Consider the following 27133-nt stretch of genomic DNA (forward strand, 5'->3'; position numbering starts at 1 on the left):
TGCCTCCATTCCCTCCCACCCCCCCCCAGCCCTATCTAAACCCCCCCTACCTTTGTTTTAAAAGTTATGCCTGCCAGAGACAGGTGTAACTCGCACGTGCTGGCCGGCGGCGATTCCCCAGCCCAGGAGCTGTTTCGGAGGCCTCGGCCACGGGCCGGAACCACGCCCGCGGCCCCGCCACCCGAACGACGCGTCGCTGTGACACGCCCCCTCCCCGGCACGCTCCCGACACGCCCCCCCAGGAAAGCCCCAGGACTTACGCGCATTCCGGGGCTTGTGCACACGCCAAGCCTATTCAACATAGGCTCAGCGCGTGCAGGGGGAACTTGGGGCAGGTTTTCGGGGGGTACGCACGTATCTTACGCGCGTACCCCTTTGACAATCTGCCCCAATGTGAAACTGCGGTGAATTTTTACCTTCAGTCAAGTTAACCAGTAAAAAAATATATTTTTTTTTAAACATCCCCAAATCATTGTGTTCCTTTTTTGTTCTTTTTTCATACGGGACTTGGCTAGAAGACTTCCAAGCAGTCCAATGGCCTTGAAGGACTTTACAGTTTCCTCTGTCAGGAAAAGAACCTGGGAGGATGGGTCAGTACCTGGTCCCAGTACTCCCAAGTGAGTGCCTGCAAGCAGTCTAGCTGGCAGGACAGGGGTTACGTGATGATGTTGCAGACAAAGAAGTTTCAAAGTATGTTGGCGAGATTGGGGGCTTCCCTTCCCCCACTGTAGGTTCCTCTTGAACAAAAGTGCACGTTTCACGTTATCCTTTCGGAGGTCCAGATGAAGGAGAAGACTGCCTTGGTGATGGCTCTGGCCACTGCTGCCGGAAATCATGTTGCACACAGCCAAGCCAGCACTGCATACTGGAGAACGAGTAGAACCTCATTCTTCAGCACCAGGTGCTTTCCCTCAATGCACAACTTTCTCAGTCTTCACAGGTCTAGTTTCAGGTTCACTTTCAAGTGCCTCAACACTTCTAGGTTACTCTGTTTTGTCGGGTCCACACCCCCAGGATCTTGATCAACTTATCCCTGGTGAGGAAGGAGAATGGCTCAGAAGCCAGGTCCCACTCTCCGGACAGCTCGGTCTCCAGGTTCCTGCAGTTCAGGCTTGATCCTGAAGCTTTCCCAGATATCCTTGCACATGTTCTCTAGGATCCTCACTGAGGCTCAATGTATGAAGAAGATGGCAATTCCATCCCTAGAGAGTTGACACTTCATTTGCTGGCTTCCTTGAGTGCCTGGTGCTGTGATCCCTCTGATTCTGCATGCCTTCTGACCTGCTGCATGAGGAGCCCTAGAACAGAAACAAAGGAGGCAAGACAAGTCAGCTTTCTGTGGTTAGATTTATAGCAACTGTTTGTGCGGCGGCTCTTAAATGGGCACATTTAGCAAGTTATTGCTAAATATCACACTAACCTGCTAAATTTGAAAACCCTAACCTGGCGCCTTTTCTTTTCTCACTAAATCAGTGCGCACGGCCATTTTGTATAGACAGATTTTAGCTGGTGCAGTAAGAGGGGGAACTTTAAATCGGATAGATTTATGTAGTTAAAAACTGATTTTAACCGCATAAATCTTTAGAATATTGAACGCTTAGTGAATTGCATGGTAAAAGCGCTAATACACCTGTTAAAATCATGTTAGATTGCATATTTAAGGCATCTCTAGAGGTTAATAAAATGTGTTAACATGTGCCCTCCCACCTCCCAACAATCTCATTTTCAAAGGGACTCCCTTTGCACTCAGAGGTAGGTGCAGACTCCCTGCTACGAAGTATGCGTGGGAAATTAAAAATAAACTCCCCGCATGTGTTTTGTAGGGATAGCCTTACCACCAAAGCCTAACTCATTCCCGGCACTGTCTTTTTACCCTGCAGGGGAGAGGAAGGAATCGCCAAATTGGAATCAGTTGTATACAAATGTCAGCTGACTCTTGTGACCTGTAGTGGAAAAAGGGTCCAGTTCAGGACTGTACCTGAACAATGACAAAGCTTCCTCGTGTTCCCTTGCAGTAGCTGCCGTCTTGAGTTCATAGGTCTAGACTTAGCCATGTTGGTTTTACAATCAACCATGCCATGGATTTGGGGAAGGTTCTGCTTATTTACTGCAGCCTCTGCCACCTACAGATACGCACTAGAAGATCAGCAGTCATAGACAGGTAAAGTTTGCTGTGACTTCAGGCTTAGTTATTGGTTAACAGTGGTCACTTTGGCAATGAAAATACCATTCACCTCAGAAAACCCAAACCAACACCTCCCCGAGGTCAATGTAGCTTGAATTAATCCACAAATCAGCTCACCTAAACCTTTGGACAAGCTCTCATAGGATGAGAACTAGCATCATTGGATGTTTCTACAGAACGGGCAAGAAGTCAATAGGCATCACGACTGAAGCATCTTTCTTCTTCTTGCTTTGGTGGCATTATGCTAAAATTAGAACGATCCAGGGAAGATCAACCTGGCTCCTGCACAAAGCTGATATGTAAGTTCAGGAAGCAGCTTGCTTGGTGGCCGAAGCATGAGATTTGTGATTGTACAGGTTTGGATTCATGCCTTATATTGGGCAGTTTTTGTTATTTGATGGGTCTAGGCGAGGTCCTGGAGCAAAGACATTGCTGGATACTTAAAATATTCAGGGGTTCACGCCTAGAGTCAGCCAAGTAGTGCTGTTTCCGGGGGTGGGGGATGAGACATTGGGCCAATAGGAACCTTGCACCTGTCTCTGCATGAGTTTATCACAGCAGCAGCAGCAGCACACACACAAGAATGTGGGAGGCAGCCCCTACAGCTACCTCCAGTGAGAAGTGGAGAGCAACCGTAGCACTCTGCTGGCACAGGAATAGACTGAGTTGGTTCCTATTAATTTTAGTAGTGGCCTTCTTGATAATATTTCCTTAGCCTAGGGCTGTTCCATGGTAGCTAGCAAGATTTTCTAGTCTCATTTAAATTGTAGTGCAGCAGACTTGTCAGTTATTACACACATAATTTTAAACATTTAGCAGTTGTACAGAAAACATCATATTTTAATTGCAAAGTCCAATACCTGGTGAAAGTAAACATTGCTTTTCTTCCTGCTCTGTCTGACTGAAGGCTGCCTTTTTACAGTGGCATTGAGGCATGCTGACATGTTGTCTCTGGATATGGACCGGCTGCCCTGGTTGGCCTCAAAATTCACTTGCCACCCTATCATATCGCAACGTGTGATGTTTAATGCAGGGCAGAGCCAGAACCAGGACAGTATCTCCTTATGATAGAGCAGCCCTGCCAAGATCTCTAGCTCTGGTGTGTGTGTGTGGGGGGGGGGGGGGGGGGAGTGTACCCAGTCAGATGTTTTCAAGTGCCTCAGTCTGCATGCCTGCCTGGTATTGCTGACCTCGAAATAAGGGATAATGACATTAGATTAGAGAGGGATTGACTGAGACGTGTTTCTTCATAGAACGTTGTATAGGAATGTTAAAACTCTGATCTGTTCTGCAGGCTATAAATAATATCTATTTATTTCATTTACTTATTCTACGCATTTCCTGCATTTATAAATCCGCCCTTCCAATGAGGGCTCTGGGTGAGAACATTTCACGCAACATGACATATAAATAACATAAAAACAACTTAAATGCTACCTTAAAAGCTCAAATAATCAAGTTATATTTTGCCTATAGTTGACCTAAGAATCTAGTTAATTTATTTACATGTTACAATATTCTAAACATTGTACATTTTTGTTTTCGCTGAAAACAAGACCCTGTTTATAATCTCAGAGTACCAGAACTGGCAATGCCTGATCACGGGTGCATGGTACAGCCTCCGAGTGGAGGTGGTGAAGGGGAAACCCAGAGCAAGTCCAGAGGATTCCGAGAGCTGGGGAGGCAAGGATAATGCAGGGGATCAATAACCAACTTTGGCGTTGCCGTAGGTAGTGAAAGTAAGCAGATTAGGTCAGTCTGGTGAGTTTTTTTTTCTTTTTTCTTTTTTTTCACTCTCCCTCTTTTTTTTGATTCCGCAGTTTCCTCCTATTCCTTTGGGTTTCCGACTCAATGGGAACAGGGCCTCTGCCGGAGTTACAATGTCATGAACCTCTGCGCACAACTACCTGGGCTCTCTCGCCACTTTAAGCTCCTCCCGTTAAGTGTGACCATTGTAGCGACAGCCCCCCTCTGACTGAGAGGCCTTTGCTGTGGTTCCCTGTGCACCCAGCACACGCGCAGTCTTAGGGAGCTATCCACCGAAGCTTAGTGTGTATGCTAAGGCCGATTTGTGTGCACAAACAAGTGGTGCGTTCTGCACGAAGGCTCTCGCATGCCTGCTAAACTGGTTTGAAAAGGCATTAACATATGCACACATATGAATGAGGAATACCAGTGTAAACCAGGCTTTTAGCAGGTGTGTGCTAAATAGCTTGGTGTACTCTCCTTCATGCACTATTTAGCACGCACTCGATAAGCCCAGGTGTTACATTTTTAGCTCACACTTTATTTCAAGGACTCGGCTAGCAGCACGCATTGGGGGCTGCTGAGAGAGTAACGGGGGCTGTTAGAGCAGGAGGTGTGAAGAGGGAGAGAGAGGAGGAAGAGAATAGAGAAGAAAGACAACATCGTCGCACGTTTGAGCACTTCCAAAAAGATTTTCACATTTATGTAGACGAGAAAATGTGTTTTCAAATGAAAGGTTCATCAGTGAGAACTACCTTTCAAACATTATCGTACATACTGCAGTGCATATAAGGCAAATGATTGTAACTAGTGCAAGTAAAAATCCATCCCGCAAGTTTGTCGAACTTGTGCTGAAACATTGTAATGCATGTGCTCTATGTCCTGTCTGGCCTCAGGTAGCACAATCAATCTGCAAAGCAAGTGTTGCCGTGGAGGTGGAGGCAGCAGAGGTGGAGCGGGAGGCACTGAGTGGGAATTAAGAGGGATGCTCACCAGGCACTCTCTTCCCTCCCAAGGTTAGACACCCCTCTCCAGCCTTTCCACGCCTGGTCTGCGGCTCTCTGAGACAAACTTATGCTTTGGTTGGCGTGAATGTCATGGAAGATGAGTAGTACATTCAGAGGTGCATCACAGAGTGGTGTCAGACATGCGATCTTGATTTGCTGGCACATGGCAAAGCCCACCGATGTTACTCGCAGTGATTAGTCTGTCGAAAGATAACAACAGGCATTCTGAGCTTTCAACATGAATAGTGGTCAACATGTCCTCGCTGCCCCAACACTATAGGTTATTCGCAGTGAGGATGATTAGATGCTGGTGTCCTTTCCATTCAGATCTGGCAGATTTCCCTCGTCAATATCAATGGGATAGATTGCACTAGGCCTGGTTGAGACTCCTGATCCCAGTCCTCCTTCTCCTTGGCAGACCGGTGAGGTATGTATTTTCAGTCTGGTTTTATCTCTCCTGGAAGCCTCTTCTTTCACCTCCTTCCTGGGGTCCAGATGCCCTGCTGCATTTACTCTTAGCATTGACAACCAGGCTCACTGTGCCATGTGCCAGGTTTGCAGCAAAGGAGCTGCACCATGAGAAAAGGCAACTGTGCATGTTTAATTTAGCATGCACGTGCTATTTTTGTCACAGTCTTATACTATTTAGAGAACAGAAAGTATTAGCTTTTTAGATGCTATGGTTTTATGGTTAGGATGCATTGCTAGTAGTGTTCAGACACTACGGAGGCTCTTTGTTGCTAGGGATGTGCTTTAATTTTAAACGACACAGACAACGTCAGTGACATTGTCTATATTGTTTCATGTCATTTTTTAAACAAAATAATAAAAAAACCTACCAAATGTCCTGTATTGTTTTGTTTTTAATATACACACCATTTCAAGTTAGTGCGCACTATTTGAATTACTGCAGACTAATTTAAATTAGTGCGTACTAAAAAAAGATACTTAAATTTTAAAACAACAAATTATTTTAAAAAATTGAAATGATAAAACTAAAAATGAAACATAAGAAAAATGAAACAATTTTTTTGCCATGAACAATTCCTATTTGTTATGTGTACATATGAAAATTTAGGGGCAGATTTTTAAAACAGCGCGTGTGGGGTACATTTGTGCGCGCTACCTGGCGCGCACAAATGTACACCCGATTTTATAACATGCGCGCACAGCCGCGCTCATGTTATAAAATCCAGGGTCGGCGCGCGCAAGGGGGGTGCACACTTGTGCACCTTGTGCGTGCCGAGCCCTAGGGGAGCCCCGAAGGCTTTCCCCATTCCCTCCAAGGCGCTTCGAAATTGGAGCGGCCTCACAGGGAGCTTTCTTTTCGCTCCCCCCCCAGCCCTACCTAAATCCGCCCCTACCTTTGTTCCCTTCTTTATGCCTGCCCAAGGCAGGCATAACTTGCGCCAGCCGGCTGCCGGTGCGCCATTCCCCGGCACGGCTGCTGTGCCGGAGGACTCGAGACTGCCGCCCCGCCCCTTCCCCGCCCCCTTCCCGCCTCTTTTTCAAAGCCCCGGGGCATACGCGTGCCCCGGGGCTTGTGCGCGCCGCCAAGCCTATGCAAAATAGGCTCAGCGCACGCAGGGGGGGATTTAAAGGGTAACCCTTTGAAAATCTACCCCTTAGTGTATCACCCATTTAGTGGTATTTTAGTGGGCCAATTAAATTTTGATGACACACATGCTGTTTAGTGTGAGATTTCGTACATATACTTATTTAGTCAGCCAGTAGATATTGCTATTAAGTGACCGCAAGAAAATGTGATGCCTTAAAGAACCTGCAGCATGGTTTGAATGACATCTCAAAGTGGCTTGCTGCAAATAAATTGGTTTTAAATGTTAAACTGAAATGTTAACAACTGGAGCAGATGCTTGGTCTTTGGATCCAGTTGAGTTAATCTGGGAAAGTGGTCAGATTATTTCAGTGAGATTTCTAGGAATGGTATTTGACTCAGCTTTTACATTACAAACTCATGTCAGACAGGTTTATTGGATGCTTTTTTTAATGTTATGTGTAATAAGGAGACTACGTCCTTTATTAGACATGAAAAGGTCCAGATTCAAAAGCCATTGAGATGGATACCTGCACTGCACCGGATGTGGCTAGAATTTAGCCGCATACATTGGGGGCAGGCGGGAGGGAGGTGTAGCCGCACCGCTGAATATACTCAGTGGCTGAATATGGGCCTCAAAATGTTGTAGGCCTGTTGTTCATGATATGGTTGAGATTAATGCACAGACTTCAAGTAGTTAGAATTCCACTGTAAAAAGTACTAAAGCAACCCAGAGAAGCCTCTTCACTTTGTTTGTTACAGTCTATACATTGGTTTCCTATAAACGCAGGGTTGTAGTTTAAAATTTTGACCCTGGTGTTTTGGTTATTAAGAGGCAAGGAACGAGTTTATTTGAGAGAGAAACTGGCTCAATATTTGCTACGAAGTGAATTGCAGTCTTGAGAATCGCTTCTGGTTGTCCCTGCCGTTAAGGATTTGAGTTAAGCTAAATTACTGTCCAGAGCCTTCTTAAGAATGGCCCCTACTTTGTGGAATAAACCTCCCTTGGAAGTTAGGTTGGAACCTAGTATTTGGCCTTTCAGAAGAAGAGGGGTCAATTTTCAAAGAGTTTGGACCATTTATTAAATTTACTAAGGCTGAGTCCCTAAATTTAGGCCCCTAGTTTCATTAGGTACCTAAATTTAGGATTCTAAAAAGGGGGTGGCTTCAGGCACATAGTTAAAGTGGGGAAACAAAGTTAGGGTCTTAGCATTCATTTTCAGAACTAGGCACCTAATTTAGGCCTAGATTTATGAGAGAGAGAGTTCAGAATGCCCCCTCTTAAAGTAATATAAAAAGTTGACGAATATATGTGCGTCTCCTCCCCTCCCCCCTCTCCAAAATGGTATTTGTGATAAATCCCATTTCGGCTGTAATGCACAGCCATCTCAGGCATAATGCTTGGAAAAAAGTTGTAGTTATTTCCAGCGTTATTTGGGAACTTAGTAAGTGATGGCAGAAAGAGATCCAACTGGTCCATCCAATCTGCCCAGTAAATTGTTTAGGGAAGTAACTGCTAATCCGTGCAGATTACTACCTTGCCTTCTGTAAGGGTAGTAACTTCTGCTCCATGCAGGTTACCCCGTGCAGAAATTGTCTGTGGATGCTTGGGTCAAGGCAGGATTGACTCTTCCTGCAGGGAGGAGCCCTGCATGTTCCTACCATCAACAGGCAGACCCAGGTGAGGAAGACACTGTTGTGTCCGTCAGTCTTCAACGGCTTCGCCCCGCCTACCTCTCTCTATTTGTGGCTCCTCCCGCTCACCTTGGACTGATGGCCGCCACGGTGTCTTTTTGCCGTTCTCTCTGGTGTCCCTGGACCGGCTTTGGTGATGCCTCCCGCCATTCTCCTTTAAGGTATCGGAGAAAGTTCTTTTTTACTCAACACACAATTAAACTCTGGAATTTGTTGCCAGAGAATGTGGTTCGTGCAGTTAGTATAGCTGTGTTTAAAAAAGGATTGGATAAGTTCTTGGAGGAGAAGTCCATTACCTGCTATTAAGTTCACTTAGAGAATAGCCACTGCCATTAGCAATGGTTACATGGAATAGACTTAGTTTTTGGGTACTTGCCAGGTTCTTGTGGCCTGGATTGGCCACTGTTGGAAACAGGATGCTGGGCTTGATGGACCCTTGGTCTGACCCAGTATGGCATTTTCTTATGTTCTTAAGGTACCTCTAGGGCGCGCGAGCACGCCGCCCTCATCTTTAACTCTATGTTGGCGCATACCTCAGGGGCGTCCCCCTGTTCTGACGTCACGACTCCAGGGATATCTGCCTACAGTATTTGCTAGCTCGTTTCAGTTAGCAACAGGATTCGTACGGATGGGATTCGCTCTCCGTTCCTAAGCTACTCTGCCACTCCAGCCCTATCTGGAACTCTTACTACCCTTCAGGGTCTCTAACGGGGAACCCGCTCCTCGGGGGCCTCTCTGCTTCTTTCAGGTGCTATCAGAAAACCGATACTCGTCCTCGAGGGCCCATGTTCCCTGTGGCGCTGCCTGTAACTTCTACCGTTCTACTTGGAAGAACTAACTTACAGCTACCATCAGTGAGTACAGATACCATCTCTCTCCACAGTACTGCTTCGCCGGGATCAGGTACTCGCTCCTCTAGGGCCTGCTCCCTGCTCCGGTGCCAGACCTCTTTTCTACTGGAATCTCTGCTACTGCTAGTGCGTACACCACTGTCTCTCTGCTCTAAGAGATCAGGTACTCGCTCCTCGAGGGTCTGCTCTCCCTGTCTCGGAGCTCTCCTATTCTATTTGGGACTCTGAAGGCTAATCTTATTGTGTGCTCATAACTCTCAGTCTATTTCCACTACAGCACTGCTCTAGAGAGGATCCGCTGTTCCAGCGTTCTGTGAGAGACGTGCCTAGCCAGGCTCTACAACCACTACTCACTACTGCCACCTCTGGTAGTTCCATAAACTGTTTAATAAAAGATTAAAATCTGTGTTTGTCTGTCCGGAATTTAGCCTGACACTGTGGTCCCTCATGGGACTGCCCCCCGTGGGCGTGGTCAGCTGCCACAGTGTCCAAGGAACCACCCAAACACCATTAACCATAACAGATACCCAACTAGACCTTCACCTATACCAATCCCGATTCCCCTCAGATTAAGCCTTTGGGTGCTGGGGCCGGCAGGATTTAGGTGGGCTCTCTGCTGATGGCAGGAGAGGCCCGTGGTTGGCTAGGGTTGTAGACGGGGCAGTCAGATGTATCTGGGGTCCAGGCAGTAGACAGAGGCAGACAGTAGTCATGCATATCCGGGGTCCAAGCAATGGTCAGAGGCAGGAAGCAGTCAAGTATATCCGCTAACCAAGCCAAGGTCAAACCAGGTAACTGTCTGGAGGGAGGATGGATAGGCAGGGCAGGTAGGTAGGAAAGGAAGGAACAAGCAGAGAACACAGGAGAAGACAAACTGGACCAGAAGTGAAGACAAGGAGGATATGAACTGAAAACAAGCTGAAACAGAAGTGAAGACAAGTGGGAACGAAGACTAGATGCTGGAGCAACACGCACTACGATATATAGGTGGACCTGTTGCTGAGCAGTGAAGGAGTGCCAGCAGGGGCCTTATATAGGCGTAAACATGGACTTTCCCACCGGGGACCCTTTAAATAGGGTGAGATCAGGTGCACATACGCCTAGAAAGGAGCACAGGTGGATGGAGCCAGCAGCGCCCTGCGGTGTGAGTTGTTGCTGGCATCTTGGTGCGTGGGAGCGCTGGCGGCACCCTGCCGCGTTGGAGGCACTAGGCCGTGTCGGGGGCATGCGAGGGATGGCCTGGACAGGGAGGTGATTGCGGCGGTTGGCGGGAACAGCTCACGGACTGCCAAGCGAAACAAATGTTACACCTAAAGTTAAATCGCCACAGCAAATCAACTCATTCAGTGTGTCACACTTGAACCCAAGCAAACAAAACACCAATATCAATTTTGCAACTTTTCTATAAAGTAATTTTTTGGGATTTTTTTCAATTTAATACTTCTTTCTAAAGGTCTCTTAAGCATCTAAACAAGATAAAGAACTACTTTTAAGCAACGCGAAAGGGAAAAACCTCAGACTCATCAACACAGGGTATAGAATTTAAAATTACTGTAGTGCTCAGTCTTTGCAAGCTGCCATCTCGCAGAAAAAAACCTTTAATAACTTCACATTGCAGGAGAACTTTCTTTATTAAATGACAGTCAAAGTCTCTTTGATTTGTCATTGCTTTTAAGTGAACTTTATATCATCCGAACAAGTTCTTTTATCCAATCCCAACGATGCTGGCAATACTACTATAAGCAACAATACGTATCTTTCATACAAAAACACTGACACAGCCGTGTTTCACTATTATCCATGCTGCTTCAGGGCAAACTCTTGAAGAAACTTTCAGCAGGTAGTAAACTACTGCTCCATGCAGGTTACCCCCTCCCCACCTATGCCTCTGTTAAGGTTAGTAACCGATGTTAACCCAGTGTACAGCACTGTCACTGAGGTGTCGGGCTAGTGCAATCCTTGCAGCCTTTATCTGCTGCCTGTTCCTGTCGGCCCTCTCTTTTAGAGGGTATCCTGTCATGGCAGTTGAGACACTGATGTTATAATGTAGGGATGCCTGTATGCTCACTACCTGTAGTGTGCTTGTTCTGTGGGTAAACGGCACCTTTTGGGAGCACTATGCTCCCTGGGGGAAGGGAGGAGGGGAGGAGAGGAAAGCGACATTAAATACATTTATATTCAATAGCTTCCCATCTGCAAAATGCTGAGGTGTGTAAAAGATTATGCTCAGCGGTAAATCTCTGCAGGACGATGCCAAATTTCTCTCCTGTACCATCGCAGGTATTATTTTAGTCACACGAGGAAAAAAAATGCCACAGGATGAATCTATCCAAATATTGGGCTATTTACACTGCTCAGGAATTGAACAGAATTGAGGCCTTTGTTTAGGCACTCACACCTATCCAACAGCCTTTATGCTGATAATAATGGTTAGCTCTCGGGCTGGTGCCAGATGTACATACCTGTGTATTCCCTATAGATGTTCTTCTATTCTGTGGCTGACTGTAGCACAGTGCATCTGCCAGCTTGCATAGGCTTTCAGTTCTCCTAATCTATCTTAATTTCTGTTTTAGAATGAGAGTCTGCTCTAAAGCTGTTGTTTTTTTTTTTTTTTTTAAGAGTTAGAGGAGGGAAAGCATAATGCTGCTCTGCTTGCTGTGCAACGAAACGTGGGGACAAATTAAAAGGAAACCTTTTCTTTTAGCAAGGATTAGTGCATTCATTTCGGATCTTGTGCAGACATGTACTAATCACTGACAGCAACAGAAGCAGTATTTGGGGGGGAAAAAGGAACATCTTATTTCGGCAGCATCAAATGCTGGTGAAGCGTCAGAAGGTGGCGTGGGAGCAGCAGCAAGCTTTGTCCATGCACAGGGGCCCGGGAATGGCAATGGGGAAACAGCAAGGTATTGATGACAAGGCCCCTTCTAACACCAGGTGCAGGCCACCCCCGTTCTTCTGCAGAGCTGTGACTGCGCTGTTCCAGGATCCCCCGCCGCCAGGGAGCCTTAGAGCTGGAGATCTGTTGTCACCGGTGTCTAGGGTGAAGTCGTCACCGAGCAATGCCCCTGCTGCATGAAGGCGTGGTAGGTCCTAAATCACATGCCAGTCATTTGCTGTGAAGCCTGTGGATGGACAGAGCTAGTCTGGCTCTTAACTGTTACGCGGGCATGTTCACCTGTCGTCAGGAAAATGGGTATTTTTGTGTTTGACGTTTACTCCATCGGTGGAATCTGAAGGAGAAGTGTGAGTGATAAAATGGGGGTAAGTCAGTTTTCGGTATTATTAGTCGAGCATACATTCCTTTGACGGGCCACTTTGAAGCCTATTGCTTGCCATGTTGGGTTTGTGTTAATGCAGCGTTAAATTAAATGGTGAGCCCTCTGGGAAATTCTTATAGTACCTGAATGTCATCCGCTTTTGAAGTGTCTGGAAGGCAGAGCATACATCAAATAAAGAGGTTCATATTCAGAAGCAATAAGGCGGATAAATCGAGTTCTCTGACTACATGAGATTTGGGCACTTCTCCAGCTAGATTCCAGCCCGCTAATTTATTAGCAGAGAAGTTAGGGGCATTCCGGAGTCATAACTGGGAGGAACTGAGGTATCTTGCTAACGCCGATATTCAAAGTTAGCCGGATAACTTAGCCGGCTAAGTTCAGTCATGCCAAAGGGCTGCCCTAGAGTTAGCTAGATAAAGTTAGCCAGCTAACTTAAAGATGGCCGGCTATATTCAGTAGCACAGCTGCACTGTTGAATATCCCTCCAAAGAAGTTTATCTGGCTAACTGTGCTTTCTGGACAGTGACTGAATATGGACCTCCAAATAAACATGCAGAATGGGAGAATAGCCTTGTAATTCAGGACTTAGCCTTTGGAAATCAGTGTACAGTATGTGTTTATCTCATTAACATAGGAGACAAATCCCTCTATAGTATGCTCCAAGTCAGTCTGGGATGCCTACTCCACATTTTCTTCTTTGAAATATACAAATTGCTCTATGATAGTATTTTTTATTGGATGGACAGGACAGATCGTCTTCATTATAAGCTTCCTCTGTATCTTCTCAGCACCTCCACCATCCAGTGCATGACCTACACTAAACACATGGCCACAAACTTAGAACCTTATACTGTTGGACACAGGGCACTTATGAGTTATCTCGTGCAGTGCTTCATAGACTGACAATACTTGACAGATGACAGCTATTGTTGTGTTATTGTAAAATTGTGTTCTCTGGGCTGGTCCGGTGGCTGAGTGGCAAGGGATCTCCAATTTGATTCCTGGATCAGATCTTCCCCTCCCCGGGTGGGCATGGGCTGCTGCAGAGATAGCACTCACAGCCCCCTGGTGGGGAGGGAGCCATAGTCATGGTTTGAGAGTGACACCTGGTGGCCGGAGTTATAGCCCCATGATACGGGGGTCCTGGAAGGAGGCCTGGTGTGTGGCTCCCACCTCAGGGACGTTGCTGCAATGACCAGGCTAGGAGCAGTGGGAGGGGAGGTCCCTTAAAATAGAGGGGGAAATCCCTGGATACTGTAACTGTGAATGGAGGCTCCTAGTGCCAGGATCCCAGCTCTGGTTCTGACTGTGCTGGAAAATAAAAACTGAGAAAGGAGGAACTATGGGCCAGAAACACAAGTGTTCTGTGCTGTAACTCAGAGCTGCTGCAATGCCCAATCTGAATTGGAGCAAATGCTCAGCTTAGCCCCAAGTTACACTGTAGCCCAGATCAAAGGATACTGTTGGGACAAATAACAGATGGCATAGCCCCCCCCCCCCCTCTCTCAGCAGCACAACTTATTCCTGAATTATGAGATTTTACAGTTCTAGATACAAATGAACTAATCTAATTAGATATTGATGATCATACAAGTGTATGAATAGTATTTAGTTAATTCAAGAGTAGATATCATGAACTGGTTTTGATACTTGATAGCAAGAATTAGGGCAGCCAGGTCCATGCATTTATGAGGCAGGTAAATGTACCTAAGCTGATTCTATCACCCTCTCTCTACCTGGCCTGTCAGACTTCACTGTTTCATGACAGGATGCATACAGAGAAAATGGCCTGCGTAGCACGTAGTGCTCCTTTTATGCTGTTTAAACACAGTTGCTCCGGCTGGCTCTGGGGAAGGCAGGGCAGAATCTCAGCTGTTGTACGATGGCAGGACCTAGTGGCCAGTCGCAGGTTGCATCCATACCCTGGCCCTGGCTAAACTAGATGGGGGAGGGGAGACAGAGGATTGAGGGAAATGAAACATGGGTGTGGGAGGGAACTCTGGATAGTTTTTAATGAAGCTTCATGATCCAGTAGAGGCCGGTTCCAGTTTAGTTGGAAGCAGGGTTGTCAATTGGGCGGTATTTTATCTGGGCTGGTTGGTTTTTTTTATCTAGCCAGGCTGGCTGCTGGCACAAGTTCAAAAGTGGTGTGGAAAAGCCAGTTTTGAATTGCCTTTCTTGCTGCTTGCCCACTGTGCTAAACAATGCACTGCCTAAGGGAAGCAGCAGCTCAGATTGGAGGCAGAGAAGGCAAGAGCTGTTGTGCTTTCTGCAGTTCATTTATTTATTATTTTTATATACCGACATTCGATCTCAATTGAGATATCACACCGGTTTACATTCAGGTACTGTCAGTATTTCCCTATCCCCAGAGGGCTTACAATCTAAGTTATTTGTACCTGAGGCAATGGAGGGTAAAGTGACTTGCCCAAGGTCACAAGGAGCGACAGCAGGACTCAAACCCTGGTCTCCTGGTTCACAGTCCACTGCTCTAACCACTAGGCTATTCCTCCTCCCTAGTTCGTCCTCCCCCTCTGCCCCCCTGCACTGCTGCCCTAGGGTCAGAGGAGGTGGGGGGGCAGCAGACACTGGTCAGCTCGTCTCTGCTCCGGCGACTACGAACCCCGAGCTCCCGCTGCCAGCAGAGAGAGAGAGGAGGGAGGCACAGCGCTAGGCAAAGGGTGAATGATGTGGGGGGGGGGAAGGGTGATGGTTAAATACTAAAAATGGGGAGGGGTAACAAGGAGATGGAATGCTGCCAGGATGGGGGGTAAGGGCTGGGGCAGATGGGATGACGAGGAAGGTACGAGTGCCAGGTGGCAGGGAGGGAGCGAGGAGGAGGTGTGAATGCTAGCGCGGAGGGAAAGATGAGAGCGGGCAAATGCTCGAGTACTGACAAATCGCAAGGAAGGGGTGAACGTTGGAGTGAGAGAGCGACGAGGAGGGGATAGACTGGGGGCTAATGAGAAGAAAGTGAATGCTGGAGAACTGATGAATCGCGAGGAAGGGGAGGTGAAGGCAAAAGCTGGAGGCGTGAGGAAGAAGGGGTGAATGCTAGAAGCTGGGTGGGAGGTGCAAGATGAGAATGATACGAAAACATGTATGTGGCAGGATTTTTCTGTCAGAGTTGGCAAGCTGAGCTGGAAGCCCAAATAGGAAGAGACGGAAAATGCCAATTAAAAAAAAAAAAAGTAAAATATAGAAAATGCATATTCCAGTTAATGATAAAAAAAAACCCACCCAGGCATTCCAGCATCATACATGCAAAAATGTATTCTGCCTTTCCACCATTCATTCCTTTGCAAAAGATGACCTTTCATCCCCGATGAAATAATCTTCTGCAGTAGCAATATTGGACTGCCTGGATGTTTTTAATTGCAATATGGCCTCGCACAGTGAGCGGCCGACTCTGACCTTTGACTCTCATCTGTTCTCACATTTAATTCCTTTACCTTGAGTGCATCTATGAAATCATTGTTTTCAACCTATCATGTCAGGTTATTTTTATTTTATTTATAAAAAACAAACAAAAAAAAATCCGCCTTCCGTGAGCGGTCATTCCTTACTGGTTTATTCACACACGCTATCCTGCAGGACTGGAGTCCCCCCCCCCCCCCCCCCCACCTCTGAGAACAGCGGCGGGAAACGGATGGCAGCTCCGTTCATTTCAGTGGGGGCTGCCACAGGTTTCCTGGGACTTGACAATGAGCATCTGGAACTTTTAAAGTGACTTTAGTAACCCAAGGAGGACTGGTGGCCCAGTAGCTACAGTAGTGGGCTGGGAACCAAGCAACCTGAGCTCAACTCCTGCGTCTTCCACTGACGCTCCTTGCCTGACTTATGCCCTTAGATTGTAAGCTCTCTGGGGAAGGGACTTATAGCTGCTTTGGTGTCTTTGTTATAAAGTGCCCTGGTCCAAGGCATCAGATAGATGCAGAAATAGTAATATTTAATTGTTTTAACAACATGAACACCTCAGTCTACACCTCAGCATCAGAAGCCAGTCAGATTCCACAGTTCCGCAGGGCAGCCGCTGCTCTTCTAAAAAGATAAATCTTATGCTAAATTGACAAGCATATCACTTACAAGAATAAAAAAAAAACTACCGTATACGCCCGGGATGTGATGTGACCCAGTTTCAGAGAGACACTGGCGGCTTGCTCTGCTTTTTCAGCTTCTACCCCAATGTGTTATGGGTTTCTTGCCCTGCTTTGTCCATTTACAGCCGGCACCAAAAGTACTGTGGTTTGCCAGGAAGAAATCTCAGAAAGCGGGGAAGGGCCATAAGTCTCCCTGGAAAAAGTGGGTCACACGGTCACATCACTGCAGGCACCATCTACAAAGGCCGTAGCTGATCTGAGTACAGCCCCCGGGACTGTTCATCATATTTGCATGAATCTGAGTCTGCATGCTCATTACACGGACGCTGCCATCACACAGAAATGACACACTTCCTCCAAATGAGCATACAGAAGCCACGGAGGAACTCCATAGCCTGGGCGGATTGAGTACCAGTCTCTGCCATGCCAGGGATAAGTCCTATAAAAGATTCAGATTGGCACTTTCACTGTTTCCAGCATGATTCCCAGTACTGCAGGCAGGTCAAAGGCACAGGTCCATATACACCAGTTCCAGCTGTGGGCAGCCCACAGCTGGAACTCCTGTCGGCAAAGAGCCTGCCCAGGAGATCAGGAAGTCAGGCTGCCCACGCTGTGTCTGCCACATGCGGTCAGCCAACATTTTTAGTACTTTTATAAAGATGTTATATGAAAGGAACCTGTACCCTCCAAAAACTGAAGTGCAGATGTTTTAATCCATGTGAATGCATAACGAAACAGAAAAACAGACGGGGATTGAATCCTAATGTGCATTTTGCTTCTATTTCTTTGGGGAATGAAGGCAGAGAGGTCCATCAGGCCATGTGTTACAATAAATCCTTTGAAAACCAAGAAAAAAATTGGTCCAGCTGCAGACAGTTAATAATTAATACCAGAAAGAAGTGTTTCTAATCAGTCTGTGTAATATAAGCTGGATATAGTGGGCCTGCATCTTTATGGCATCCTTGCTAGGCCTGTCTCAGAAGCTCTGACATACCACGGCAACCAACAAGTAACTGAGACTCATTTACCACCTACTCCAAAAGGCAATCTCTTTTCTTGGGAAGAGTTTCTCATGAAACCTAGTTCGATCACTGGAAAGGAAAATAGGAAGCTACCACATTGCTACTGACCTGCTGCTTGATGCTTGCAATGAAAGCTATAGAGCATAATTCTCAAACAGATTTTTGCAGGCACAAAAAAAAAAGTTTTATCAGTGTAAACCATCTTGCTGAAAATTGCCTGCCCCTTATACAGGTAAAATTAGAGAACCCTTGTAAGTTTACCCACTGTTATGTTTTGTAGGGTTTGGGTGGACCCTTGGACACTGTGGCAGTCTTCTCTCTTTTGAAGTCAGGTGACTGGCAACAGGTATTGCTGGGACTGTCTGGAGTACAGGTTTAGCACGAACCTCCTTCTGAACCGGTCTAGGGGTAGGCTTGAGCTCTTTCACCTTATCACGGAGCCGGTGGTCAATTCTAGTAGCCAAGGCCACTAGTTTATCCAGCGAATCAGGTGTCTCACGAGCGGCCAGCTCGTCTTTCAAGCGAGTATCCAGACCTCTGAAGAAGAGGGTTTTCATGCATTTGGAATCCCAGCAAAGTTCCATAGCAAGAGTTTTAAACTCTATTGCAAAATCAGCCAGTGGTCAGTTGCCTTGCTTCAGGTCCACCAGGGTAGAACCAGCAACAGTCACTCGAGCAGGATCGTCAAAGATGGACTTTAACAAATCCAAGAATCCGTCAATATCCTGCAAAATTGGATCCTTAGGTTCCCACAGCGTTGAGGCCCAAGGCGTAGGCCGTGGGGAAGTGAGAAGGCTGTAATGCAAAATGCATGCAGCACTAATTTAGGAAACCTCTAGTCCTTTGAATCTCTCCAGAGAAACAAACTGAAGCAGCCAGAGGTACAGTTGTCTTTAAAGTTACTTCAGGTAACTGAACTTCATTACTGGAAGTAGCGCCTTGATTCTTCTGTGCGTGTAGCTGGTGGTACGCAGAAGTGAGTTTCTCCAATGTGTCTTATTGTTCAGCAATGCGCAAGGCCAGGTCCGGAATGGCCTGCAGAGCATTGAGCTGTGTCGGATCCATGGAGTTAGCAATCTGCTATGTTTTGTAGGGTTTGGGTGGACCCTTGGACACTGTGGCAGCTGACCATGCCCAGGGGGGGGAAGACCCGTGAGGGGCCACAGGTCAGGCTCAGCTCTGGACACACAAACACAGATTATATCTTTTATTAGACAGTTTGTGAAGCCACCAGAGGTGGCGGTAGTGAGTAGAAGATGGAGCCCGGCTGGGCTAGTATTCCTCAAGGCGCTGGAACAGCGGCTTCTCCGGTAGCAGTGCTGTAGGAAGAAGAACTGAGAAAATGAGTACACTGAGATATTCACAAAGTCCCCAGTATGGAGAAGCCCCGAGATAGGGAAAGCTGGCCCTCGAGGATCGAGTACCAGATCCCTGGGCACAGAGACTTGTTGGCAAGTACTCACGCAGCAGTTCTCCGTACAAGATGGCACTGGTGCTGGAACGGAGGCAGGCCCTCGAGGAGCGAGTACCTGGTTCCAGGGAAACAGCTCTGAGGAGTAGATGGTAGTAGTTCTCACTGATGGTGTCTGTAGCAAATTCTTCCAAGTAGAAGAGGAGATGGACACAGGCAGCGAGTCAGGGAACATGGGCCCTTGAGGAGCGAGTACCGGTTCCTGATAGCGACCTGAAAGAAGCAGAGAGGCCCCCGAGGAGCGGGTAGCTCGATAACAGCAAAGAGTCCAAATAGACATTGGAGGCAGAGTAGCTGGGTACGGAGAGCGACTCCCATCTGTAGGAATTCCCTTGCTAACTCAAGGCTAGCAATAAACAACAGGCTTAAATATCCGGGCAGCGTGACGTCATCACAGGGGGACGCCCCTGAGGTTCGCACCAAAGAGGAAATAAGAATGAGGGCCGCACAGCACGCGCGCTCTTAAGGTTCCTGAGGAGCATGGCGGGAGGCAGCGCTCAAGCCGGTCTGGGGTTGACAGAGAGGACGGCGAGCAGACGCCGCGACAGCCAGATGTCCACAGGGAGCAGGAGGAGTCTCAGAAAAAGAAAGGTAGGCGGAGTGAAGCCGTCAGGCAGCGACAGTTGCAACACCCTTATTGTGGTTCAGGTGCTCCCAGGGCAGAGTTAGGGTAGGGGAGAATGCAGCTTGCATAATTCTTGGTCTGAAGAAGTATCCGCAGAGAAAGCCAGTGTAAAATGCCTGTGGTGATTTCCAAAATAACAGCATGCACGTACTTGTCTTTGAAAACTGGTGGAAAGACTGTGGATAAAAAGTACCCATGGACTTTACAGCAGCTTGAAAACTGACACCGTAGCAAATAATAATTTTGGATGTTTAGCCTGCTTTGTCAAATGATGTGCAAGGCAGCTTATTGCATTATTAGAATTCAGGTACAAAAATTCCCATCCTAAAGAGCTTACAATCTAACAGGCCGATTCAGTAAACTTTGCGGGAGAGCGGGCGAGCGCACAGGCCACTCTCCTGTGTGCGCGATTCAGTATTTAAATGAGGGTCCGCGGTAAAAAGAGGCACTAGGGACACTAGCGCGTCCCTAGCGCCTCTTTTTTTGACAGGAGCAGCGACTGTCAGCGAGTTTGACAGCTGACATTCAATTTTGCCGGCGTCGGTTCTCAAACCTGCTGACAGCCACGGGTTCGGAAACCAGATGCCGGCAAAATTGAGTGTCTGGTTTTCAACCCGCGAGCCGCAGGCCGACTTCAAAATTTTTTTTTTTTAATTATTTTTTACTTTGGGACCTCCAACTTAATATCGCCATGATATTAAGTCGGAGGGTGTACAGAAAGGCAGTTTTTACTGCTTTTCTGTGCACTTTCCTGGTGCTGGCAGAAATTAACGCCTACCTTTGGGTAGGCGCTAATTTCTGAAAGTAAAATGTGCGGGAATAACTAATAGGAGAAGAACTCACACTACCTGTAACTCCAGCTATGTAGTATATGCTCTATGGTGTAGTTGCCCCAAAGTATATATTGGAAGGACAACTCGCAACATAAAAACCAGATTGAATGAGCATAAATTCCGAGTACAGACGCGTGTGTTAACTGCTCCTATAGTTTCACATTTTGTACAAAATGACCATTTATTTTCCGAAATAAAATGGACCATTATTGATCATGTGACCATCTCTCCCCGCGGTGGTGACCGTAAACATTTACTGGATTTAAGAGAAGCTTATTGGATTTTCACGTTGGGTACGCAATCCCCTAAGGGATTAAATGAAGAACTGGAATGGAACACTTTGTTGTGAGATCAGGTCTGTTCGTAGTACCTACGTAATGACGTTACAACGTTCCTTAGTGATTGGTTGAATTTGAAGGAGCTTTGTGTGAATAAAAAGAGGGAAGCTACTTGTGGTTTTAGATTAACAATGGCGACCATGTATTTGGCGATTGGAAGTTTGTGAAGACGCCGTAAAGCCTTCAAACAGAGGATTTAAAAATTGCTGTCCCCTGATGAAGAATCTACGATTCGAAACGAGGCCTTGTCGGGAAAGGGACATGGAGCCAAAAGTTTGATTGTACATAGATAAATAACTGGGAAGTTTCCCTTTGCAAAATTGAAAAAACTAGTGTCGGCGTTCATTGAGAATTGCTTGCCTTTGTTGAAAAATATGAGGTCAACAAAACTCAAGTGTGAAATAAATTCTTTATGAAAGTCTCCAGACATAAAAATGTGATGAGCTGGGTGCCCAGTAAAATTGTAAGAACGCTTGATCGCTGTTCATTGAAAATCACGTTGTGATTAAGAAAATCTTCAGACGTAAAGGAACAGCGGGGTGTTCCCCGAGTCAAATTTAAAACTTTTTTTCGGTGTTCATTCAAGACTGTGCTGGGATTTCTTGAGCATAAACTCAATTGAGTGCAAAGGACTTTAAGCAGAATTTCAAAGAAATATTTTTAAATTATTTTTTTCATTAAATTAAATCACGCTAAAAATACATAAAAATTATTCACGGGTTGGAGGAGGTTGGTTTGTGATTAGAAACATTATACATTGCTGGATGCAATGACATGAAGTTGTATGAAACCTTCCTCATCTTTCCCAAAAATTTTTTCCACTTTTATGGTGGATAAAAAATTGCATTGGATTCATTTGAAATATGTAGAGATTTTTTTCTCTTTATCACAAAATATTAGAAATATTTCTTGAAAATTGTTCTTGAGGTGATATCTGGTTTCGTATATTTATTATAATTATATCCCTCACAAAGGAGTGTGCTTTATTTGTTTTTTTTGTGGTTTCTAGGTGAGACCCTGGCTTTGGGCATAGACTGAAGAGCAGGCGTCGCGCTCGGTATAAGCTGTGGCCCCTGCTAGACCTAGGCCCGAATCATTAGTTTAAAACAAAACAAATGAATACGATTTATTTCATTCAGGGGCCCCCTAATGCATTTCGGGGTCCACCAAATGAAACAAATTTGCCTCATTCATCACGTTTTGCAATTTCGTTTTAAATGAACACACATCCCTAATAAATACCTGCATGTAGGGGAGTAAAACCAGGACTAGATCAACCTGTCTTGACAATCTGGAGCCAGTTGGCAACCCTACCTATGGTCCATACACATCCCTTAACCACATGTGTTAAATAAGATTAGGAGATGCTTCCAGCAGGAAGTAGTGAGAAAACATGTAGATACAGAAGTATATAGATACCAGATGTACATGTAAAGAGAGCCTTTAGTGGAATATAGCGGGAATGGAATACATTTGTACACTTATTTTGCTATTACAACTGTTTCCCTTGTAACTTCTGCTCATTGTGTATCTTTAAGGTACCAGGTCTCAACTTAAAATTCTGGTCCCTAGCTATAATATTAATGGCCACCAGGTGTCCTGCTATAACACCAAATAACGGGCTGCTTTACAATAGATTTGTCTCCTTGACACAGAAGCCCGTTACGCCTGCAATTTTTTTCAAACTCATTTCTCTGCCGCATACAGAAGAGCTCTAGTATTCCGGATATCCACAACGAATGTTCATGGGCTTACCAGGGAACTCCCAAAGTCCTTGGGTCCAGGGGCTCTGCTCTGGGTCTCCGGGATATCTCCCGCTGTAGCACTGCGGCTGCTCTTCTCCTCCAGCAGTGGCTGTGTGAACGCTGCTGGTGATAACAAGGCAAGCACTTCGGGGTTACAGGTTAGGGGGGCATCAGAGGCTTGAGGCAGCTGAGCCTCGCCAAAATTACCCAAAGCACAGCCACCCCTGCCAGGTTTAATTCTGTGCCGCCCCAGCACCCTTCTAGTGGTTGGAGCAGCAAGCTACAAACCAGGAAAGGCAGGATTCAGCTTCCACTGACATTCCTTGTGACCTTGGGCAAGTCCATTTTTTTTTCCTCCATTGCCTCAGGTACAACGTAGGAGCCTATTTACTAAAGGTTTTCTCCCGTTTTGGGTCTTAAGAGAAAAATGCTTAGTGAATCGGGCCCTTAGATTGTGAGCCCTGTGGGGACAGGGAAATACCTACAGTGCCTGAATGCAGTCCACGTTGAAGTGTCACAAAAGGTGGAATATAAATGAAAATAAAATGCTCTCGAGCCAGGCACTTGCCACAGTCATCATGGGACTGTGATGAGAATGGGGAGAGAGGCGTGCAGGGAGGCACCAGGTGGCAGTACAAGGCAGCCAGCAGAGCCCATCCCGCCAGGAACAGGGTCGAGCTGCGCCTGTGACAGAGGACAGAGGACAAAGCACGTTCTGCTGCTCTATCCCAGGCACTAGGGGTGAGCAGTGGCACTGTGCACTAAAACACTTCCTTACATTCATGGGGCCAACTGTGCATTGCTCGTTGCTGCCACCGCTGCTGGTTTGCAATTCCCTGTACCCTCTCAGACCAGTGGTATTTTCTTATGTTTCCTCTGAGCCTTCCTTTCTTCCAACTTCATATTGAACATCAGGGAAAACTAGTGCTGGTGTAAGTGTATTAGGCGCTTGGCAAACCTTGAATTTTACACTCCCCCCCCATACACCTGCATATCGGCGGCAGCTCTGGTAGAGCATCCCTCTCTCTCGTCCAACTCAGCATCCCTCTCTCACTTGCCTCTTGCCCTCTGCCAAGTCTTGCATCTCTCTCCCTTCGCCCCCTTCGCCCCCTTTCCACCGTACCCAGTGTCCCATCTCTCTTTACCCCTATCCATCATCTCTCCTCTCAAGGGCAGCAGAATGCCTTTTTGGTTGGGGTAAGGGGCAAACAAACCCCACCCCAGCTCCGCCCACACTCGCACTGCCAATTTTTTTATGTTATGTTTACAATTAATGTCACTTTTTCTTACGTACATTCTTTGTACAAATCATAAAGTATAATTATTCATTCCCAGATCAATAAAATGCTTGATGCTAGAAAACCGCTGGGGTCTTCTTTCTGCCTGCTCCTGAGAAAAACAGCATTACTAACAGAAGTGCCAATACTAAGCGACTGTTCTGTACTATGTTTGGAGAGAGAGAAGTAATCAGAAATCCAGAAAATGTGGCCTAAAGATACAGAAACAGTCCTAATTGTTTGGGCACTACTTGCCTGATTAAAAAGAACATCCAAGCTCACCTCCGTACATCACCCCAACATTTGTCCCCTGGGTAAGTGGGAGATGGATGAATGTTGAGGGCTGGTACGTGGTGAACTCTTTCAGGGTCGGCAAGGGTATTAGGCACCCTATATGAACCTTACAGCCTCTCCCCAACCTAAGTACACACAATTAAAAATTATGCTTTTATAATAGATTTTACATGATAAAGGACATTCAAAGCATCGCCTTCTAAGGTAAAACTATCACTAACAACAACATACATATTATATTTATATATACTATGTGGTGCCAATAAGGAAACCCTGCAAAAAAGACTCGTGAAACCTATATGGTATTGGGCCTATTGTAAAGTGTGTTGGGTTTGGGCTTGGCCCTCAAAAGCCATGAGTAAACTGAACTACAATTACAATAAAACATTGAAATCGTCGGTTCAGTGTGCTGCCGCAGTCAAAAAAGCAAACAGAATGTTGGGAATTAGAAAGGGAATGGTGAATAAAACGGAAAATGTCATAATGCCTCTGTATCGCTCCATGGTGAGACCGCACCTTGAATACTGTGTACAATTCTGGTCGCCGCATCTAAAAAAAGATATAATTGTGATGGAGAAGGTACAGAGAAGGGCGACCAAAATGATAAAGGGAATGGAACAGCTCCCCTATGAGGAAAGACTAAAGAGGTTAGGACTTTTCAGCTTGGAGAAGAGATGGCTGAGGGGGGATATGATAGAGGTCTTTAAAATCATGAGAGGTCTAGAACAGGTAGATGTGAATCGGTTTTTTACTCTTTCGGATAATAGAAAGACTAGGGGGCACTCCATGAAGTTAGCATGTGGCATATTTAAAACTAATCGGATAAAGTTCTTTTTTACTCAACGCACAATTAAACTCTGGAATTTGTTGCCAGAGGATGTGGTTAGTGCTGTTAGTGTAGCTGTGTTTAAAAAAGGATTGGATAAGGCCTTGGAGGAGAAATCCATTACCTGCTATTAATTAAGTTGACTTAGAAAATAGCCACTGCTATTACTAGCAACAGTAGCAGGGAATAGACTTAGTTTTTGGGTACTTGCCAGGTTCTTATGGCCTGGGTTGGCCACTGTTGGAAACAGGATGCTGGGCTTGATGGACCCTTGGTCTGATCCAGTATGGCAAGCTCGCAGTTAGTGTTGTTTTGGTATGGGAGGTTTACTATATTAGAACATGCCATACTGGATCAGACCAAGGGTCATCAAGCCCAGTATCCTGTTTCCAACAGTGACCAATACAGGTCACAAGTTCCTGGCAAGATCCAAACAGTAAATACATCCCATGCTGCTGTTACGCAGTAATAAGCATAGCTATTTTTTAAGTCTATTTGGTTAATAACAGTTCATTGACTCCTCCTCCAAGAATTTGCCAAAACCCTTTTTTAAACCTGGCTTTGCTAACTGCCTTAACCGCATCCTCTGGTAATGAATTCAAAGCTTAATTGTGCATTGAGTGAAAAAGAATTTTCTCTGATTTGATTTGAATGTGCTACCTACTAATTACATGGAGTGCCCCCTAATCTATGTATTTCTTAAAATAGTAAACAACTAATTTACAGTTTCTAGTTCTATTCCACTCATCATTTTATAGACTATTATCATAACCCCCCTCGGATGTCTCTTCTCCAGGCATAAATGTAGGTGCCCATTTTTACCAGCTGCCAAAAATGAAGAGGGGCCAGGTGTGAGGTCTGGTCAGGAGAAATAAATTAGACACTTGGCGCTGACTCCCCGCACTAAGCACCTAACTTAGAAACCTAGCAGGCCTAATTTAGGGCCCTTAGTTTCAAGTACCTAAATTAGGTTGCTAAGTTTGTTTGAAAATAGGTTCCTAAATTTAGGGCCTCTGCTCTTATAAAATATGTTCTGTTCTGTTATACTTTTATACCAACTTCCTTGAAACAAGTTCAACCCAAGGCAGTTTGCCTCAATGGGCCTCATTTTCCATCTGGATCGCACGCAATAAGGGACGTTTCGCACGTGAAAAGTCCCTTATCGCGTGCGATACCAAAATGGGGGCGGAGTCGGCCTCAGAAGAGGAGGAGTCGAGGCGTCACCGGGGCCGACTCCGCGAAGACGCCGTGGATGACGAAAAGGTAAGGCCCTTTTCGTGTCCGAGCGCCTAATAGTTACACCTTCTATGGTGGCGCTATTGGGTGTGAAATTGGCAGCTATCGCACCGCGGCAGTGCGATAGCTGCCGGCTCGTGCAGGACCTCCCCCCGTTTCGGCCCCCCGCCCCTCATTACTTAAAGTATCACAGGCCTGCAATACTTTAGAAAATGAGGCCCATAGTGTTTTACAGTGGAACATCTGTATTATATATAAATATTTAAATCTGTGTAAAATTCATAGAAATCAAGATTACTAAAACAAATAATATTATAAAGTGATACTATTTTATTGGACTAATTTAGTACATTTCTTGCTAGCTTTTGAGAGCTATATTCTATTCATGAGGTCAAACAAAATAGCATATCAGAGCCCAAGATAACATTACCAGAAAATGCAAGTGAATCACAAAATGCATTAGAGTGATGGTCTGACGGGGAAGGGGGAGCTGATGTTCTAGAGTGATCAGAAGGTGATAAGTAGGGATATACATTTGTTTAGAATGAATGTGTTAAACAGGACGAATAAAGCCATTTTCATTTTGCTCGAAATGTAAGAAACCTAAATTGGCTTAAAAAAAAATCTGAAAATGTTTAGGTATTTTTTTGACATTTCTGTCAAAAACAAACAAAAAGGGCCTCACCAATGCCCTCTATATCATCCATGGGGCCTTGGCCTATCTCGCAGGGCCTTTCCAAGCACAGCTAGGGCCTCTTTTGGCCTCTCTGACCCCTAGAACGCCCCATAAAAGATATTTTGGAGCCTGGGCCTACCTGGCTGGGCTCAACCGGCTCCAGCTAGGGCTTTCTACTGCCTGTCTCTTTCTGATGCTCTGGCACATCAATGTACCCCTCAACACTCACACTTCCCCTTTCTCCTTCACACTATCATTGGAATGCATTTTGTGATTTACTTGTACTTTCTGAGGATATCATCATTTGCTCTGACATGCTCATTTTGTTTCGACCCGATGAAGAGAGTATAGCGTGCGAACGTTATTCAAG

General features: G+C 45.9%; 1 protein-coding gene and 1 pseudogene across 3 annotated transcripts in view; both read left to right on the forward strand.

The window, feature by feature from the left end:
* Positions 1-27133, forward strand: part of PALM2-AKAP2 (PALM2-AKAP2 fusion) — a 583545-nt gene that overhangs the window by 171413 nt on the left and 384999 nt on the right. The window lies entirely within an intron of this gene.
* LOC115082781 lies at positions 2412-2512 on the forward strand (annotated as a pseudogene).

The sequence above is a fragment of the Rhinatrema bivittatum genome, chromosome 1 (genome assembly GCF_901001135.1).
Source record: "Rhinatrema bivittatum chromosome 1, aRhiBiv1.1, whole genome shotgun sequence".
NCBI lineage: Eukaryota > Metazoa > Chordata > Amphibia > Gymnophiona > Rhinatrematidae > Rhinatrema > Rhinatrema bivittatum.